Source organism: Canis aureus, chromosome 6 (genome assembly GCF_053574225.1).
Source record: "Canis aureus isolate CA01 chromosome 6, VMU_Caureus_v.1.0, whole genome shotgun sequence".
NCBI lineage: Eukaryota > Metazoa > Chordata > Mammalia > Carnivora > Canidae > Canis > Canis aureus.
The window spans coordinates 60,876,287-60,895,962 of NC_135616.1; the positions used below are offsets into that span (position 1 = coordinate 60,876,287).

General features: G+C 50.8%; 1 protein-coding gene across 8 annotated transcripts in view; it reads left to right on the plus strand.

Moving 5' to 3' along the window:
* Nucleotides 1-662: 662 nt before the first annotated feature.
* The window catches only part of LOC144316217 (protein FAM163A), a 78,460-nt gene continuing 59,446 nt past the window's right edge, over nt 663-19,676 (plus strand). For 3 of the 8 annotated variants that reach the window (XR_013382068.1, XR_013382069.1, XM_077901881.1), the window contains exon 1: nt 665-941. The gene's annotated coding sequence lies outside the window, so the exon portion shown is untranslated. Of the gene's footprint in view, nt 949-1,278; nt 1,354-19,676 lie in introns of those variants that run through there. The other 5 variants (XM_077901887.1, XM_077901883.1, XM_077901886.1 and 2 more) reach the window with 4 other exon arrangements.

Genomic DNA, 19,676 nt, shown 5'->3' on the forward strand with positions numbered 1-19,676 from the left:
GTCAGGACTTATCGGCGTTTGGGAGTACAGCACAGAAGCAACTTGTCGTTTGAAAACATCAAAGGGCGGTCATTTCAGAGAAGAAATAGCACGGTTAACGGGTTCTCCTCGCGTTGGGGGAGGAGACATTGCGTCTCCTTTCCTGCTAGATCTCGCCGTCACAATTCTAATTACTCATTTACTCCCTCCCTGCCCCGCTGCAGGACGGTGGCCCTCGACGGCGGGGCCATGCAGGTGTGCCGGGACTGCCAGGGACCGGGACCGGGACCGGCCGGAAACAGGGAGCCCGCTGGGCCTTGCAGGAGGCTCTCCAGGCCAAGTCGGGGGCAGCGACACACCCTGGTCCTTCAAACTATCATTCTCGCAGGGTTTTCCGTGCTGGCCTTGGGGCTCTCGAAGTTCCCTGTGTGAGGCATTCCTAGGACTCGACTCCTGGGCTTACATTTCTTTTTTTCTTTTTAGATTTTATTTATTTATTCATTCATGAGAACAGAGAGAGAGAGAGAGGCAGAGGGAGAAGCAGGCTCCACGCAGGGAGCCCGACGTGGGACTCGATCCCGGGTCCCCAGGATCACGCCCTGGGCTGCAGGCGGCGCTAAACCGCTGCGCCACCCGGGCTGCCCTGAGCTCACATTTCTAAGGCGAAAAGGCAGCGGAGCCAGGTCTGCGCCAGGCAGCGGCGCGCGCTGTGTGCCTTGGCTTCGCCCTCGGTCGAGCAGCCTGTCTGGCGGGGATTCTCCCGGACTGGGGCGGCGCCAATCAGGTGGCTCGGTACCTGCCCCCCGCCCGGGCCACCTGGCGGGGCCATGAGGCTCTCGGCTCGGTGCGGGGCCAGTGCTCGGAGCGCCGGGGGACGCCGAGGAGCCTCGCGCGGGCAGCCCCGGGCCGGGGCGCTCGGAAGGACGCGGGAGTAGCCGCCGGCGCGGAGCTGCTCGGCCGCGGTAACGGGTCAGGGCGCTCCCCGAGCCCCGGTTCCGGGAAGGAGGACACGGAGGGGGGCGGGGGGCGGAGGGGGCGGGCCGAGGTCCCGGGGCGCCGGGCTCCGCGCGGCGAGTGCCGGCCCGGGGCGCACTTCCGAGGGCGCCTTAGCCCGGGGGCCGTGCGGGGCTGCGCGTGGCTCGGCGCTCGGCCCTCCCGCTCCGCGCCGGGAGCCGCGCGCCCCGAGGGGGTGGGGGGCGTCCCCGCCTCGGGGCCGGACTTGCCGGGTCCCTGTCTCCGCCCGCGGCTGCTGGGCGAGCGCCTTCCCCTGGCCGGAGCGCACACGGCCGCTGCGCCCCGGCGCCCGCCCCCGCCCGGAGCATGAGGCGGCCCGGGCCCGCGACGCTGCCCCCTCGGCCGGACCGCCCGGCGCGCGTGAGTGAGCGGGGCCGGGCTGAGCTCCGCGGGGGGGCGGGGGCGCGGGGCGCGGGCGGGGGCGCGGGGGGGCGGTGCGTCCGGGTTCCCCCGAGCGCCCCTGCACCTGCCGTGCAGCCTGGGCGCGGTGTGGCGCGGTTGGGCCGAAGTTTGACCGCGGCGGGGGTGGGGGGCGAGGTGCGCTCGCGGCGCGGGGTCGCCGTCCCCGCCGGGGCGTCCGGGTCCCCGGCAGCCGGGGCCGCCCGTCACGCGGAAGCTCCGCTCGGCGGCGGGAGGAGGGCAGAGCGGGGCCTCGGGGGGCGCGAGCGGGGCGGGGGCGGGGGCGCGGGCGCGGATCTGGCTTCTCCGCCGGTGCCCTTGGGCTACGGTCACCTCCCGCGCGTTCCCATCACACCTGGGCGTTCCTTTTCTCTGGGTGAATTGTGGGGCCCGGGAAGTTTGCTCTTTCTAGCAAGTTGGGCCGGGCGGGAGGGCGTGGGGGCAGGCATCCAACCGCCGGCGGCCCCCGCCCCGCCCTCGCGCCCTGCCCGGGCCGCCGAGCCCCGGACCCTCCCCCAGCCCGGCCGCCTGGGTGGTCCCGGGTTGGAGCTGGGGATTCTCACCCGCAGGGCTGGGGGGGGGGGGGGGCGGGCTGTCCAGTGTCACTGGCAGGAGTTGGCGTCTACGCAGTCGGATCTGTGCCCTGTCCTGTCCTCCAGTGGCCGAGCCAGGCCCACGTTTTATACAGTGTGAGGGACAAGTCATGATGGGGGCGGCGGGCTCCAGGTCTCACAAGTGCGCTCCGCCTGAGATTCGCTGGGATTTGGAGTCTTCCCGGGGGGCGGGGTGGGGGGAGGGTGGGCAGCAGCTTCCTTTCGGTTCTAATGAAGTACTTGGAATTACATTCAGCTCCTGCGCCTCTCCGGTTAAGCTGACAGAGGTGGATCAAGGGGAAGAAAGAGCAAAGGTGTATTCTCTGAGAGCAATGATAAGTTCTCAGACCTCTCTCCAGAGGTCCCAGCTCCAGTGCCTGCGAGGATCTAGACCAGCATATAGATCGGGGGGCGTGTTGGCACCCAGGGTGGATCAGGTGTGATGTTGGGCAAATCAGCTGCACCCTCCTCAGAGTAACACCCCCCCCCCGCCCACCCCCTGCAGAGGAGCATGGCCATAATTTTTGCCACCTGGGGGATGAAATGAGAGAGGACCATGTGTGAATGAGAAAAGCATCTGAAATCCTTTGGGGGTGGGGGCAGGGCCTCTGTGTCACATGCATAGATGTGTGCATCTGTAGTTGTGGGCATCACGGGCATTCTTGCCAGAACTTGAAATTTGCATTGACTGACCTTATCCAAAATTGCTCTGGAAAAGCAGAATGGGCTCCAGTACTGGTGAGAGCAAGTCTCTCATACTTTGCTTGAGGATCTCTGTTTTGTCTCCAGTGGGCCCATCTGTAATTGGAAATGAGCTCTAGTTAGTCCAGAGAAGCTTCAGGCTGAGTGCAAACATCATCTGGCAATAGAGGAGCCCACCCTCACCCAGAGGCCCAGGCTGGGATTTTAGTGATGTCTCCCGATAACTTTGGAAGGAGGCTGGGGGTGGATCAGAGCAGAACCTGGGAATCCCCTAGCTGGCCTCTTAACAGACTGGCCCTGGCTGGGCCATTCCAGGTTTCATCAATTGTGAAAAGTGCCCTGAGGTTTAGAATCTGACCTGATGATCATTAACACTAATGAAAACTGCTACCACTTATTAAGTCCCTTCTCTGTGCCAGACACAAGGCCTTGCAAAATCAATATTATTATCCCCATATTTCATGTGAGGAGACTTGAGTTTGGGAGACGTTAAATAATTTGCTAAGAGCATAAAGCTAGTGAGTGACAGAGCCGTTCTGTGAAGCCAGGACGCCCAGTTCCAAAGTCCCTGCTCCTTCCACAGTGCCACTCTCCTCCTGTTAAGAACAGACACACATGTGGTAGCAGAAAATCCAGAGCCGTTGTGAATAAACATGTTATTTGTAGGTCCAAGAGATGATGTGGCCCTGTTAGGCCTTAGGGAAAGTGCTGGCCTGGTAAAACTGCATGCGCTCCATTCCTGTTCCCTTGAGGACTCGGGTTTAATCACAAAGGATTGATTCTTTAATATGTAAAGTGCAAACTGCAATGGCATTCTTATTTACCTTTCAGTTAGCAAACATCAAAAAAATTGGCAAGCTGCTGATGAAGTCCTGGAGAAACAGTCCCTTTCATATGTTGCTGTTGGAAGAGTAAAAGGGTACAACTTCTTTGCAGGGTGTTTTAGAAACATCTACCCAAATTAGAAGTGCCCATAGCATCCGGCTCAGTGGTTCCATCTTTAGGAATTGAGCTTGCCCTTATACTCACCCATGGGCACAAAGGCAGATGTACAGTATAGCATCATTTGAGCTACGAAAGAACAGTTTATGTGCTCATCCAAGAGGGACTTGTTAAATATCTTGTGGTACCTCCAGGTAGTTGAATATTGTCCTATTCATTCATTAAAAAAAAAAAAAAAAAAGACTTAGGAAATTTTTCTATAACTGATAGGGAATGGTTTCCAAGATACATGGCTAAGTGGAAAATGTTCACAGAGGGTTTATATTATACTACTGTTTATGTTATGAAGGAGGAGGCAGAGAATTCCAAGATATTTGCTCCTATGTACATAACTAGATACAAAAAAATCTAGTGAGATCTGTTGCCTTCAGAGAGAGTAGACCTGTAAACCCTTCTGTACCCTTTTGGTTTTGAAATGTGTGAAAACGTTAACTATTTTAAAAAATCCTTTTTTCTTGCCCTGTGCCTGATAGGTTCCCTCAAACTCTTCTCCAGCTGAAGAGTGTGGGGTGATGCCCCCACCCTCAGGTTGCTTGAGAGGTTCCATTAGGTGGTGTAAAAGCCAAAGGGCCCTGAGAACACACAGGGCCCATAGGCTCTGGGCCATCCACAATTCCTTACCCAGATCGTGCTTGGAAAGCTGGAGGGAGAGGTGCCTTTAGACAGCTGGGAAGGCAAGATATGACCCTTGAGGCTTGAAAACAATATGAAGAAATAGAAACTATCCTTTTTATTGCCCTGATACTCCCCTACACAGGAGACACTGTCAGTGCCTGGACAGCCTTAAGAAAGGGAGCGGGAGGAGAGGTGTGGCTGCACATCAGTGAGGGCAGTAGGTCTGTTTCTGGTGTTACATTTGGACTTCAGAAAGGAGAGGAAGAGAGATACACTTGAAAGAAAAGTTTTGAAAATTGTGCTGGGGTCTAGGGCTGTATTGTCCCAGAGGAGGAAGGAAGGTTATTGATGCGGCTGTGGTGGCATCAATCAACGTGTCCCAGAACGTCCCTTTAGGTGCCTCCCGTCAGCACAGATGGCCTGGCTCAGCAAACCCCCCCCCCCCCCACAGCCCCACCAGAAATCCCTTCTGCCCGTGATCAGATGATCACCCACCCTGGAAGCTGCCGGGGGTGCATGAAGGGCGTGGGGGCAAGTGTCAGGTCCTGCCTTCCCTCCTCCAGGTAAGACAGGCTGTTGAATGGCAGAGCAGGAGAAGAAAGACTTCGTGCCAGCCCCATGGCAAGGGGTCTTCCAGCACTGTTAGGTGGGAAGCCTTCAGAGGAGCACGAGGTACTCTGCTAAGCACTCTGCCTATATCATCTCACTTAATCTCCTGATCAGGTATGTGTGAGAGCCCAGGCTCTTTGCCATCAAGCAGCACCTTTCTGCTCGTCCTCCAGTGATTCTCCTTCTGGGCATAGCGGCCCTGCAGCGGGGGCACCTGAGCATTCCAGGTGCTCAGAGACTCAGTTTGGGTTATAACAGCATGTGGCTGAGGGTTACACACTTTGATGGATGAGCTGGAATATTTGCAGTCTGGATGGGTTTGTACAAGGCACAGTTCAGGGACAAAGCAGTCAGCATTCTTTGTTTGATTTCCATCTTTCCTGCTTCTGTCTCTGCGTGCACGTTAGGGCTGGACTCCGTGGACTGTGAGTGTGATCTTCCACGGAGACAGAGCGGGGGGAAAGGGAGGGGTTGTCTCTGCTTTGGCCCAGATACTAGTGGCAAGGAGACGCTTGGGAGGCGCTGTGTCTGTACCCAAGGAAGAAGGTGGGCAGGGTGGCTCCCCAAGCCCCAGGTCTGTGCAGGGAGTCTCTCTGCTGTTTGGCAAAAAGCAGTCTGAGAGCCAAGGGCCTGGCTCACTGTGAACCTTTCTCCTCCCACACAGCTCACTGGCTAGGGCTCACCTCTGACTCCCATTCCACTTCAAAAAGTAACCGCTTGAATTTTTCCCCAAATGAATTCTCGAGCAAGGGCAGCTGCTGCTTCTCTGTTCAGCTCTTGCCCACGGGGGTGAGAGCAAGAAGCTGGACTGGCCTTTCTGCTAAGGCTGCTAGAACCTAGTAGCCATGAGAGGGAAAGCCAGGTACCCCCCGCCCCCGAACTATTAAAAAAAAAAGTCACCTTATGACACAAAAATGTGGTGTTTATGTAGCATAGCAAAATATTAGTGCAAGTGAGTATTGTTGAAGGTCCTGGGAAGACAGGAAGATGAGCAAGGCATGGTCACCGGCCTTGAGTTGTGCACAAGGCAGTGTGGGAGAGGACCACTCACTTCAGCAGCAGGACCCTGCAGGCCAAAGTAGTAACTGCTAAGTAGAGCTACAGATGACATTGCGTCACGTGGAGGGGGGCTAAAGTGAACCCCGGGCTGGCCCCTGTAATTCCAGGAGACTGTTAAGGACTTTTGAGGGGGAAGTGAGTTTTGAGCTGGGCTTTGAAGGTTAAGTACAATTTTGATGGACAAGCTCCGGAGAAAGGGCAGAAGAGGCCAAGAGAATGGGTTTTGGTAGGATATGGGGTGTTTAAAGATACATTAATATCATATTATTTACTCAGGTTCTGCCGCAGACACAATACATGGCATTTTCAGGTGTTTACAGAGTAGAACTGTTTATATCCCCATAAAATAGGTAATCACTATGGTTTTTTTTTTTTTTTTTGGTGGTAAAATCGACAGGGCCTGATGATGGATAGATATTAGAAGTGATTCCCACAAGTGCAAGAATATAAAGCTATATTGTGTTTATATCAGGTTCATTTCACTTGCTAAAATAACAATGGATGGTAGCTTCCGTATATGCAGTTGACATTTCTGTTGCATCAGAGCACCGCAGGACCATGAGCTTCCCAGCGGAGAGGCAGCAGAGCACTAGGAAGGGGATTCAAGTTGTGTCCCAGCATTTTGTTCTTTTGTTTATTCACTCATGTATTCACTCGTTCATTTATTCCTACATGCAACAAAGATGATCCACGTGCCTGGGCCAAGTGCTGGGCTGGCTAGGGAGAGAGAGAGAGAGAGAGAGAGAGAGAAAAAAGAGAAAGCCATGGTCCCTGTAGTCCCTAGGAGCTTGCAGTACGTGGAGAGATCACAGGAGAAGGTGACAAATGCCATCATAAAAATAGCAATGAAGGGCTGTGGGAAGACATAATATGTGCTCAATAAATGCTGGTTGCCAAAACGAATAAACAACTTGATAACCACTACCAGATACCACCAAGAGAACAAATTAGACGGCTAAAAATATTTCTTTGGCTTTGGCCAGTGGGTCTCAAACACTTGTTCATGTTGTGAAGCCCATGGCAACCACGGTGCTTTCTGGAGAATACCACACAATTTTAAAATGGCTGAATACGTAGTTTTGAACTAAGTCAGAGAGCTGCTTCTGCTAGAATCTACCACAGGCATAGAGTAGCAGAAACCAAGTTTTGAGAAAGAAAACTTTACAAAAGACAAGCTTTAAATTGAGGATATCCTGTCAGTGAACTTTTTTTCTCTATGAATCAAGGAACGACTGCCAAGATTCTTCTAGTCCAGGAACCCCTCAGTCCAGCTGGTAGACACCAGAGATCCATGGGCACACAGTTTTGGCAGTGTGAAGGTTGTTGATGACTCTAGCAAGGGCAATTTCAGAAGAGTAATGAGGGCAGGAGCTAGATAGGATTACGTTGCATTTTCATGATGTCAGCCGAGTATTTACTGAATATCACAGGGGATACAGTGTGGAGGGGGAAAAACCCAGAACAGTCAAAGCCCAGCTCATGGAGCTTGAAGTCATTTGGGGAAACAAATCTGTCACAAAGTAAATGTAAAGTGACACTTATAAAAGCAATAAAGTAGAGGTCCATGGCATAATAAGGGTGCTTAATAGGAGGTCCAGGCTGCTCAGGAAGGACCTGGGAAGTCATCCTGGGGAAAATGATGGTTCAGCTGGAACCTGAAGAATGAGTAGGAGCACAGGAGGTGAGGGCAGTTTGGGAGCTGAGAAAGGGTATTCCAGGAATGGGGGAGGGGCATGGCTACAGCAGGCGTGGCATTTTGAGGTGTCCAAGGCCAGTGGACTGGGATGCAGAGAAAGAGAGGGAGAAATATATGAGGCGAGCAAGAGAGGCAGGAGGTAGCAAAAAAAAAAAAAAAAAAAGAGAGAGAGAGAGAGAGAGAGAGAGAGAGAGAGGCAAGAGGGAGTCTTATCAGCCACAGTAGGGACTCTGGTGTTGATTCTAAAGCAACAGGTAATCACTGAAGTCCTTAAGCAGGATAGTGACACAGCCAGATTTCCCATTTCAGAAGGATCTCCATGACTGTAGAGTATGGATGGTATTTTGAGGTGGCCAAGGGAAGATCTAGGGAGACCAATCAGGAGATATTTGTTTGTACTGGGACATTAGTTGTGGGGATAGATAGAAGTAGATAGATTTGAGAACTTTAGAAGGTAGAATGGACAAGAAGTGATGGTTTGGATGTGAGAGGTGAGAGGGAAATATTGGGGATGAGCCCTAGGCTGCCAGCTTTGTCAGAGTGGATGGAGGCACCATTCCCTGAGACAGGAAACATGAGTTCAATCTCAGCACGTTGTACTTGAGGAGCCTTTGAACCATCTAAGTGGAGAGGTCAAGAAGCCAGGGGGAAATAGAGGCAGGAGTTTGGAGGAGAAGTCTGGGCAGGAGATGTACCTCCATAAGTTATCAACTTCCAGGGGTAAATGAAACCATGGTGTAGATGGGGCTGCCTAGGGAGGAAGGATAGGCATGGAAGAGAAAGGCCTGGGGATAGCTTTGAGTTAGGATGAGCCTAGAAAGTAAGCAGAGAAGGTGATCTAGAGAGACAGGAGAAGAGCCAGGAGGGAGAAATGTCATGAAACCCAAGGGCAGAGTGTTTCCTGCATAAGAGAAGAGGAAGCATAGGGGCTGCTGAGAAGTCCATTACAGTGAGGACCAGTAAAAGTCCATTGGCTTCAGAAACATAGAGATCACGGGTGATTTAAACAAGAGCTTCAGGGATGTGACGGGTAAGAGTCAGACTAGTTGGTGGAGGAGGAAGTGGACACTGAATGTATAAGTAAGTCTTTCCGAAGGTTTGGCTGTGATAGTTGGAGAGATGGGGTGATTTCGTTCTGTTTTAATGGGAGATGGTTGAGCACCTTTAAACATCAATGGGAAGGTTCCATTTGAATGGAGAAATAATTGGTTCAAGGAAGGGTAATTCATAATGGGAAGTTCCTAGGAGAATGGGTGGACAGCCTCAAACATGCAGGTGGAGGGAAGAAGAGGGGCCATTCTTTGGGATAACTGGACAGAAGAAGGGTAGGATGAGGGCAGATGAGGGTAGGTGGTGGAAGATGAGGATGTTGCTGTCTGATGGAGAGAAAGAAGGGCAGCTAGAGGAGAGGCAGGGTGGAGGAAGAAGTTTATTTCAGAATGGGGGTACTGAGGACGGTGAAGAGATAGGGTGAAGAAACTAGTGAGAGATGATACTATTGGAGCATTTATTAGCTGTAGGACATTGAACTCATTTTCTTATCTGTAAAACGGAAATAATCACCATGATGCTGACTCCATGGAGTTGTGCCTGGCACATAGAAAGTCATCAACAAATGTATGCTGCTGTTTTAACTTTTATTCTCACCATCAGTGGCTAGCACAGTGCTGAACACATAACTGGTTTTGGTATGGAATAGTCATCAATGCTCCCAGGTATTTGGTACATAAAAATTAGATGGACATCTCTCTATATACCACTTGTCTCTCTTCCCATCTGTGAAGCACCAGTTTCTTTAGTCTCTAGACAGTTGGAAGCTCTTTTGCTTCTTAATGCTGAGGGATTTATTTGTATGTGGTGCTGAGCCAGGGCAGATTCTATTAGGGGAGTTAAGCATATGGACAGGGCACTGGGCCAGGGTGAAAAGAGAAGAGGTTCAATTAATTCAGGAGCCCAGTCTCCTCTGACCTCATTGATATACAGAGGACAGGACATCTGTGGACCTTACTCTTTCATTTCTTTTATAACATCCAGTAAAGCCAACTTTGAGCCAGACCTGCGCCTGGGGCTGAGATACAAAGATGAATAAGAATCGTTCCTGTCCTTGTGATACTAATTTGATCAGATAAATGTTGTAATGACTATATCACATGCTGGGGAGCACAGGAGAAAGAGCCCCTAGCAGTGCCCAGACTAGGCAGGGAAGGCTTCCTGGTGAGGTAGTGTTTGAGCTGGAATGTCAAGATTAACATCTTTGTAGACCAGAATGGAAATAGATAAGGAACATCTTTGCAGACAAGAAGGGAAATCTTCTGGGCCTTCAAGGCACAGTTAGGCCCAAGAAGCTCAGGAAATGGTTTGGAGCAGGCAGGGGGCGGGTAGTGGAATGGAAACTGCATTTGGTCCCAGTAATGTCAGAACAGAAAATGCCAGGTGATGATGACAAGGTGAGACACTGGGCAGCAGGCTGGCTGTGGGATCTGGACTTGAACCTATAGGAGATATAGAGCCACTGTAGATTTTTGGACAGTGGCAGAGGGATTGGTCAGGAGACAGTGGTGATGGTCTAGATGAAACTGACCTGAGGACAATATCAGTGATATGATTCCAAGGTAGGGTCATGCTAGTGGGTGAGTGAAATGAAACTAAAAGCTGCTGACATTATGGAAGTCATGGAAATAAGAGGCGAAGGTGTTAGAGAGGCCATCCTTTTGCATATGGAGACTTTTAGGATGATAGAAGAACCTCAAATGAAAGGGAGACAGTTCCTAAAGTCCTCAGTGAGTGAAGGAGAGACAGTGATGGGGTTAAGGATAGACCAGAAGAATAATCAAATATCATGGACCTCAAAGGAATAAGGATTCTTGCAAAATAACAGAAATGAAACACTCTAGACTCTAATTCTAGAAGATGGAATAAACTCATGAAAAGATTGAACTGTTGCTTATTTCCAAGGTGAGATGGCCACCACAAAACAGGTGGAATCTATTTCCAAGCTGTTGGGCCACTGAGTACCACTTGAGAACACCATACAACATTACAAATGGGTGCCCACAGGTTTAAGACCTCAGAAATTGGCTGAGTCCTCATGATGACTCCACAATCCATGGTGGTGGTGTCTTTGGTGGAATCTCTTTCCCAGGCCTCCCAGAGAATCATTTCCAACCTCTTTCCTGAGGTTTGCTGATACCAAGAATGTCTTTCACTGTGTGGCAAAGGAGTTAGACACACATAACACCATTCACCTCAGGGGGCTGACGGTTTAGCACCAGGCTTCTCTTGGCAGATGGGTTTCATTTTTGACTTTTCTCTGCTGGCCATACTCTAGCCAGTGCTGTGCTGGGCACATTGGAGGAATCAGAAATATACCACACATGGTTCATGCCTTCAAAGATCTCATAGTCTAAATAGAAACGCCAGACTGATACACTGGGAACAGTAAGAGGCAATAAATACTATGTCTGGCTCAAGGGGTAGGTGGTTGGGCACACACGGGGGAATGCAACTGTCTAGTCAAGAGTTGGGAGGGATGGAAGAGAGAGTAAGGAATCTAAAATGACCTTCAGAGTTTGGAATGGGGGGTGGGTAGGCCTGGGGAGTGGTGGCGCCATTCTGAGAGACTGGGAAGTACAATGAAGGAGAGGCTCAGAGGGGCAGTAAAGAGCTCTGACTTGAAAATGGAGAGTTTGCAGGCTTATTTAGGTGGAGGCAGATGTGGAACTCAGTTGCCTTTGTTGATTTGAGTGTACGAAGTGTCAATGTTTAACAAACAGTTGATGAGGCAAATGAAGTCAATGGTAATAGAAAGATAGAGAAGGGATATACCCTAGAAACATTAAAGGGATGAGGTGGATAAGATTTGGTGGTTGAATGGATTTGAGGGGAGAGATGGAGGGAGGAGACTGGAGTGACTCACAAGTTACTGGGCTTAGGGACTGGGTGGATGATGGTACCACTGATTAGGAGGAGGAAAAGCACTTTTCCCCACCACAGTGCTGGGGAAAGAGCAGGTAAAATGATGAAGTCTGTTTGAGACCATTCGAATTAAGGATTCCTGCGGGATAGCCAAGTATGCAATGTCTAGGAGCCACTTAGTGATACAAGTCTGAAACCTAGATTTCAGTCTAGTGACATAGCTGTGGGCATCGTCCACGGACAGGTGAGGGCCTAAGGCAGGCATGGGGTGGGGAGACAGCGAAGGAATCTCGGCAAAGGCTCATGTTTATGAGGGGAGTGGTCTGGAGGGGACAGTCTCTGAGGGAATGGTCCGGCTGAGTTGAACCAGATGAGGTAGTACTACAAGTGGTTAAGATGGAAAGTTAAGGGATAAAGAGTTTCAAGTAGGTGTCGGTAGCCCTTGGTAGATTCTTCGGGAGGGGCAACACGGAGGTCATTGAAGACCTTTGTCAGAAGTGATTTCAGAGTAGTGGTTGGGAGTTTCAGTCAATTCACAATGAATGAGTTACGAGAAAATAGAGACGCAAGTATACACAGACATTCGAGGAGTTTTGCTGTGAAGGGCAGAGAAATGCAGCAATATTTGGGTGATTATTGTGAGGATGTGGAGACATCAAGTGTAGATTTATATTCCTAGCTTTGTTGGGAAAGAGAAAAGAGACAGTTGGGACAACAGGTGGAGGGGGATGTGAGGAGAAGCAATGGGTTGTTTTTTGGAGTGGAAGAAACTCGACCATGTTCATGGGCTGAGGGGATAGAGCCAAAAGGCGAAGTGAGAAAGTACACTCAGGGAGAATATTCAATGGAGCCTAGACTGGAAAGAGAGGGAAGAGGTAGGATATGGACCACAGGTAGGAGGATGGACTGACCAGGAGGGAAGAAGTTTTCAGCATTTAGATACAGAGGAAAGAGGATGAGCATTGGTGTAATCCTGGATAAGACTTTGGGTTGGGCTAGGGATGGGGCCAAGAAGACCAAGGTTCACCCTTGGTGGGTGTCAGTACCCTCCATGATGTCGACAAGGTTGTATGAAGAGGATGGGGGTCCGATGGGGAGCATGAGAAGAAGGGCGAAGGTATGGAACAGTCTCTGAGGGGACCGGAAATGTTGTATATTAAAGGCTTAATGTTTTTGAGCCAAGACAACTGAACAGTGGTGATTGTGTGGACAGTGGTTTGGGGGAGAATTTGGAGGAGCACCCTCAGGGTGTTTCTGAGCATGTTAAATTTGAGACAGTGGCATGAAATCCATACCAAGTCCTACGGGTGATGAGTGTATCTCAGGGGTATGTGGGTGTTTAAAGCCAGCGTCCTCTCGAGCCTCCAGACTGTGAACAGAGCTGTTTCACCCAGCTGCTGGGCAGCATCTCTCCTCAGACCGGGTGGTAGAACCAACGAGAAGTGCTGGAACATGCTGTAGGCATCTCTGAACCCCGGCCGATATGGGCTCCTAGGTGTTGCTACTGTTACTGGATTCTTGATACCTTGGTAACTGGAAGGGCATGGGGAAAGGTAGGCTAGGTGAGGACTCTTCTTGTAGCTCCCCCCCGCACTCCCCCCCCCCCCCCTCATGTCTCTATTAACAAAGCAGTGCTCAGAGAACATGCTGATCTGCTCCGGGCAGAATTCTTATTTGGATTTCAGAGCTTTCCTCAATCAGATTGTCTCTCCCAATGTTTCCCTACTGGCAGGCACATGCTAACTCCATCTTCTGGATCCTTTAGAATCTAGATGAAGGTATTTTACTACAATGTTTGGGGAGAACAAGCTGCAGTTTCTTGGAAACAGGCTTTTAGTGGGTTAGGAGAAGACCAACAGAAGGAAGAAGCAAGCTAACGCTCCACTCCCACCCCGTCAGCCTTTCCCTCCACGCTATCTGCGTATGTGCTCAGGCTTCCACCCTACCTCTCACCTCCCCTTACTCAGCAAGTTTGAGCGCATGTGAGGGGCACAGAGATTCTCTGTCTCCAGAGACACCGTAAATATTTCCTTCTCCCTTTCCTCTCCTTACCTCATTCGCCACCTCATCGGAGTTCCTGGCCTTATGTACATACATCCATCTGTCTGGGACCAATTTTAAAGAGGTATGAGTTGGTAGGGCCATGGAGGTGGCCTCAGTTATGTGCTTTCTTCTCAGATGGCGAATGGCCACTTGTTGGAGTTCCTTGAGTTCCCCACCTCTGGGGCTGCTCCAGCCCCTCCCTTAAGACATCCAGACTGCCCCACAGTCTAATGACTAAAGGGGAGGATGCCTGGCACAGCAAGGACCCCTTCCTGCCAGCTCCACTGCTAGGGTGGGCATCAGTTCTGATTGGTCGCAATGTGCTCCACTGGTTGTTAAACAGTTTTCATGACACTCCTCATCGCCTCTGTTTTTTTCCACCCAGCTCTATCTGGAGGCTCACTGTGTGTCAGACACTGAGCTGGGTGCTGGAGATTAAATGGTGAACAAAGCAGGTGAGGTCCCTGGCTTTGTGGGACCCACAGTCTTGAGCAGTATTTCTCAGTCTAATCACTGTCGACAGTTCTTTGCTGTGGGGGGCTGTCCTGTGTGTTGTGGGGCCCTGAGAAGCATCCCTGGCTTCTACACACTAGATGCCAGCAGCACCCTCCCCTGTTGCGACCGCAGGAAAAATATATCTAGACATTGCTGAATGTCCCTTTGGGGGACAAAATGCCCCCTCCCCCACTGAGAGGATAAAAAGTATTCTCAAACAATGGATCACTAAGTATAAAGATGCTCTGGAAAAAAAAAAATGAGCAAGTACCATCATAGAGAATGAAAGGAGACTTATTTTAGGTTCATTTATGAAGCCAGGCCTCCTGAGTGAAGTAGGCCTGAAGCCGAAGCCTTTGGGATAAAGAGGAGCCTGTCATGTGAGGTGTGACAGACTGAACAGGCCTGACAAGAGAAGATTCCCAACACCAGAAAGGGCTTTGGCCATTTGAAGAACAGAAGGAAGGCTCGTTGGCCGAGGCCTGCAGATCAAAGGGAAGAGCGGTGCAAGGGGAACCTGGACAGGTAGGGAGGGGCTAGGTTATGTAGGGCCTCGTCAACAGTGCTGGTTTCAGAGTATCCAGATATCTGTGCCGTGTTGTAAGTAGGAAAGAGATAGGCACAGATTGATGTTTGAAGCAGATCACCCATCTGCTGAGTGGCAGCCAGGCAGGAGACGGAGGGTAGCCTGGAGCCCATTAGTAGGGACAGAGGGCCCTAGATCAATTTGAGATTTGCCCCCCTGGCTTGAGATGTCTCACAGATTTTGGTCATATCCACAGGTTGGCAGTACTAGTACCCGGACCACCTTGACTTTCTTCGGTAGCATTTATTGATTGCCTGCCTCCCACCCACCTTGTAAGACACTGACCGGGGCAGCTCCAAGTCAAGTAGGGACAGCAGACACAGTGCAGAGTGCAGAGGTGCATGACCCTCTAGGCCTGAGGAGCTGTGGCAGCTGTGGAGGGAGAGCTAATCCGGCCTGGGAGAGGGCGAAGGGCAGGGAGACCTGGACGAGGTGACACCTAAAGCAATTAAAAAAAAAAAGATTTTCTTTATTTATTCATGAGAGACACAGAGGTAGAGGCAGAGACATAGGTAGAGGGAGAAGCAGGCTCCCTGGAGGGAGCCTGATGTGGGACTTGATCCCAGGATCATGGACCTGAGCCAAAGGCAGATGCTCAATCACTGTGCCACCCAGGCACCCTAAACTGATTGATAAAAAAAATCAAGTAATCAAGTGAAGTGGAGGAGAAGGAACATGCCAGGCCTACCACCACCCAGCAGAGGCCCAAAGAGTGCGAACAGCACGACAGGGCAGAAGCAGAAGACCCAGGGCAGAGACAGGTGGGAGAAGAGGCTGGAGGGGCTCGCAGGGGCCAGACCGTGACAGCAAGAGCAACCTTTGGGTCTCCGGGGGCAACTGACCATATGGTGACCACAGGAGCGAATGGAGGTGTGGGCTCTCTGGTCTCCTCTCCTGCAGGGCAGCCCCCACTCCACGGGCTACCAGAGGGTCCTTGCAAAGTCGAGAAGCACTGAAGGCTTCTGCGTGTTCCCTTTGTCTCGTGTCACCCCCCCACCCCCCGCCCCCAGTTTTCCCACAGCAGCTCCCAGGTGTTCTCCTCCCACTCCACCTCCGGCGCATCAAGCGGCGGGTACTTTTACAGACGGCCACGCTCTACCTGCCTTGCTCACGCTGCTCCCTAGGTCCTGAAAGAAAATCCGAAAGAGAGGAAACAGTTAAAGTAATGAATATCAACTGAACCGTATAAAAGAAGAAGGAATTTCTCCAGCAAACCAGCAGCCGCATCAAACGATGGAGAAACATTGTACATGAGAAAATATTCATCAACTGTTTTTAAATTATACAACGGCATGTGCACGAGATCCAGGGAGCACAGGTGTGTGCGGCCGTGCGTAGGGGAGGATGACGGAGTGTTAGCACACTTACCTCCAAGTAGGCAGAGTCACAGGGGATTTTAATCGCTTGTGTTTGATGTACCTATTCTTAAAATTTCCTAATACGCAATCATGACTTTTATGATAAGAAGCAAACTGTGTACAAAGCTGCTCCCAAGGTCTGGTCGGCCGTGTTCCCAAGAGTCCCCGACCTCTGGCTGGTTCCCCTGACTGCTCTTCGTAGATGCAGCAGGATCTTTCTCCAGGAGGACTGCAAGCAGGACAAATTCATTAAGTGCATTCAGTTCCGAAGATGACAGGAGCCAGGAAGGCATAAAGTCTTGTTACTACGACAGCCAGCAGACAGCCTTGATGTCTGTGTGTTTATTTATTAACAGGACTTTCTGTATCCGTCCTCCGCGGGCTCCAGGAGCTTCCCAGCTGACTTTGATACAGATCATGTTCTCAAAGTGGTGCGGCCCATCCGTCAGAATAAAGACAGGGCTGGCTCACCGGAGGATTAAAGCCCAAACCACACTGTCCCAGGAAGCAAAATAAACATGAAAGAATATTGACTGGGGTCGGTGAGGTGTTCAGAGAATAGAGTGTGGAGGAGCATGCTCGGGTCTTGGGTCACTTTCTTTAACCTAGCAATTGTCAAATACTCTTTCCATGCCAAGCATGGAGTCTGTTACTGTATATTGCTTCTCCCCTTTAAACTTCAGGACAGTTCTTCCAACAGTCCCCTGTTTGGAACTGTTGAAACAGGCCCAGAGGAGATAAATCACTAGTTAACAACAGCTTAGGTGTTAACATAGCTGTTTTTTCACTGAATACCACCCCTGCCTGCACCTCCCTGCTTGACAGATACTGCTTAAAGGCAGGGAATTTTAAAGCTCTGAAAATGTCCCATTCGTTTTGGCTTAGAAGTTCCTCAGCATGGAGTAGATGCCAAAGGCTCTTGTTGGATGGATGGATGGATGGACGGACGAACAAGAGAGAATGATTTCTGAAAGGCCATATAATCACATACAAGCAAAGAGAGATAATCACATTAGAAACCCATCACATAGACAGTTGCTACAAATGAATGTGGCCAGTATTTAGTAGTACTTTCTGTTGCTTACCCAAGAGTTATGAGCAATGGCTGTAATGGGAGTAAACCTCAGGAGAGTCATTTTTGGAGTGCTGGAGAGAACTGGGATCATGCTGGGTATGTGGGTCAGGCAGTGCTGTCACAGGGGAGGAGAGGGGCTAGCCTGGTGGAGTTCCATGCACAGAGCCAGATGTCTGCCCTGCTCATTTGCACATTGGTTACCAAGGCCCTACTGTGTCCTAGCAGTTTGCCTGCACTTGCTCTATTCTCGTGGACAGAGGAGCAAGGGGGCCAGACAGCGAGCCTTCCCGGGCCGCTTGTGAGAGAGTTGCTTTATTTATTTATTTTTTCAAGGTGGTCAAATGAAGAGCTGTTTTCCTCCACGTGTGCTGCTCAGGGATTGGTTATTGGCTCAGCAAGTAGAGACTGAGGAGGAAAGCTTTGGGTCACCTCTCTTATCTCCTTATTCATCTTCCTTGCTGTGCAGAGAAAAACCTCACAGATTCCACGCTCCATCTCTGTTGCATTAGGCATCTGGCAGCAGGAATGAAGGCCACTGTGTCCAGGCTACTGTGGGGGCCAAGAAGAGAAATGCTTCGGGCAATATGTTGGGCTCCTGGGCTTCCAGGAGTTCCGTTTCCTTGGAAAGAGAATGCACAGCGCCTGTGGGATTACAGAGCAATGCCACTGAGTTAGGAAAGTCCTGGGAGCCAAGGGGCTCCAGAACACATGACTGGCTAGTTTCTTCTTCTGAGAAATGAGGCAATTGGACGGATTCTGCTTTTTCCTCTCCTCCCCCTGCTCTATGAACATGTGATTCTCCAGTCCAAGACTAACAAGGTTAATCAGTAAAGATCTGTAGGAGAAGATGTCTTAGAAAGGGCAGAGCACTTGGGAGACCTGCATCTCAGCCCCAGAGGAGGCTCGTGATCTCTGGTGGGAGGCTGTGGCCGGTTCCATTTTACAGATGTGGAAACTGAGAGCCAGACCAATCCCTCCCCACCACCCCTTCCCCAAAAGGCAGGGAAATCCCAATGTGTGGACTTCTGCAAAGGCCTCAAGACAGCTGCCGTCCTTGTCTGAGAAGAGATGCTTTCCCAGAGGCCTCAGGCAGGTGTGCGGAGGAGTCCGCCTTCCTCTCTCGAGCCTCCCTCAGACTTTGCCCCTGGTGCTTCCTCACCAGCCCCATCCAGTTTGGATTGGGGAACCACTTTGAAAAATTATTTCTAAAAGATCTCTCTCTCTCACACACACACACAAACACCCACACATACTGAGCGAGCTCTTTGTATTCTATAATGGAAATCATAAATGGCTCTCAGGCTAAATGAAACCTGAACCAATCAAACAACTTTCCCAGGGGCTCAAAAGAAACAAGATTCACAGAACTGGCTGGCAGTACTGCAGAAAATAGAGCTGATGGAGAGACACCCATGCGGGTGTGGGGTGACCTTGACAAGGGAAACACAAGGCAGTATTTTTATCTGCCTTTCTTTTCCCAGGACATTGATGCTGTCCCACGCACCCGCAACAGGCTGCTGTTTCATCTCCTGACACCTGGGCCGCAGGGATGGGGGAGTGAGCAAAGCAGATAGGAGTATACCCACTGGAGGAGTAGGGAGACCAAGCCATAGATGCAGATCGTGCCTTGTTTAGAGTCCTGTGGACAGGCTGTGGGGTTCCCCACATAGAAACAGCCTGCCCAGACTTGGATTCACAGCTCCAGTGCTTGAATTCTCCAATCTCGAGGATTTCCTATTACATTTCCTTTCCTTTCCTTTTCTCTCCCTTCTGTCGTTCCTCTCTGGGAGGTGAGGTATTGGTCTTGGGGACTTGAAGATAACCAACTCACCCAAAACTGTCCTAGTTTTAGTGCTGAAGGTCTCATGTCCAAGAAACCCTCTCAGTCCTGGGCAAACCAAGACAGGGAATTACCCTGAAAGCATGTCACTGCTTCAAAGGAAGCTCCTAGGGCTGAGGAGAGTGTTTCCCCAAGCTCCATTCTGGAGGTGGTCTCACATGGCAATCGTCCGTGTCTATTCCACGTGTGAAGCAAATCAGTCGGTGCCTCAGTGGCCTTACCTGGGAAATGGGCATAATCATAGTGTATGCCTCAAGAGGTTGCTGTGTGAAATTATAGAAATCAGCACATGTAGAACGCCTTGATTTTTAAAGCAGTGCCTGTCTCCTAATAAGGGCTCAGTAAATGTTAGCTGTTGTCATCGCTGTGTCAGGGTCTGCCTGTTAACAAACCGGAGATCACAGGACCTCAGAATTGAGGACCACAGTGCCTCAAGGCACCACAGGTGCCTTGTTAGAGTTCATCTCAGTGTCCCCAATTTAAATGTAGCAACTCCTCCTCACTCCACTTCCCCTCTCCCCCAACCCCACCCCACAACGGGAATGGGTGCAGCTGGTGGAGGTTGTTTTGATCGGATATCTGCTGCCAGAGGTATGGGCTGTGATATCTAAGTGCAGTACCTCTCAGAGTTGAACATGCACGTGAATCACCTGGGGATCTTGTTTAGTCTCCTTCAGGGTGGATTCTGATTCATCA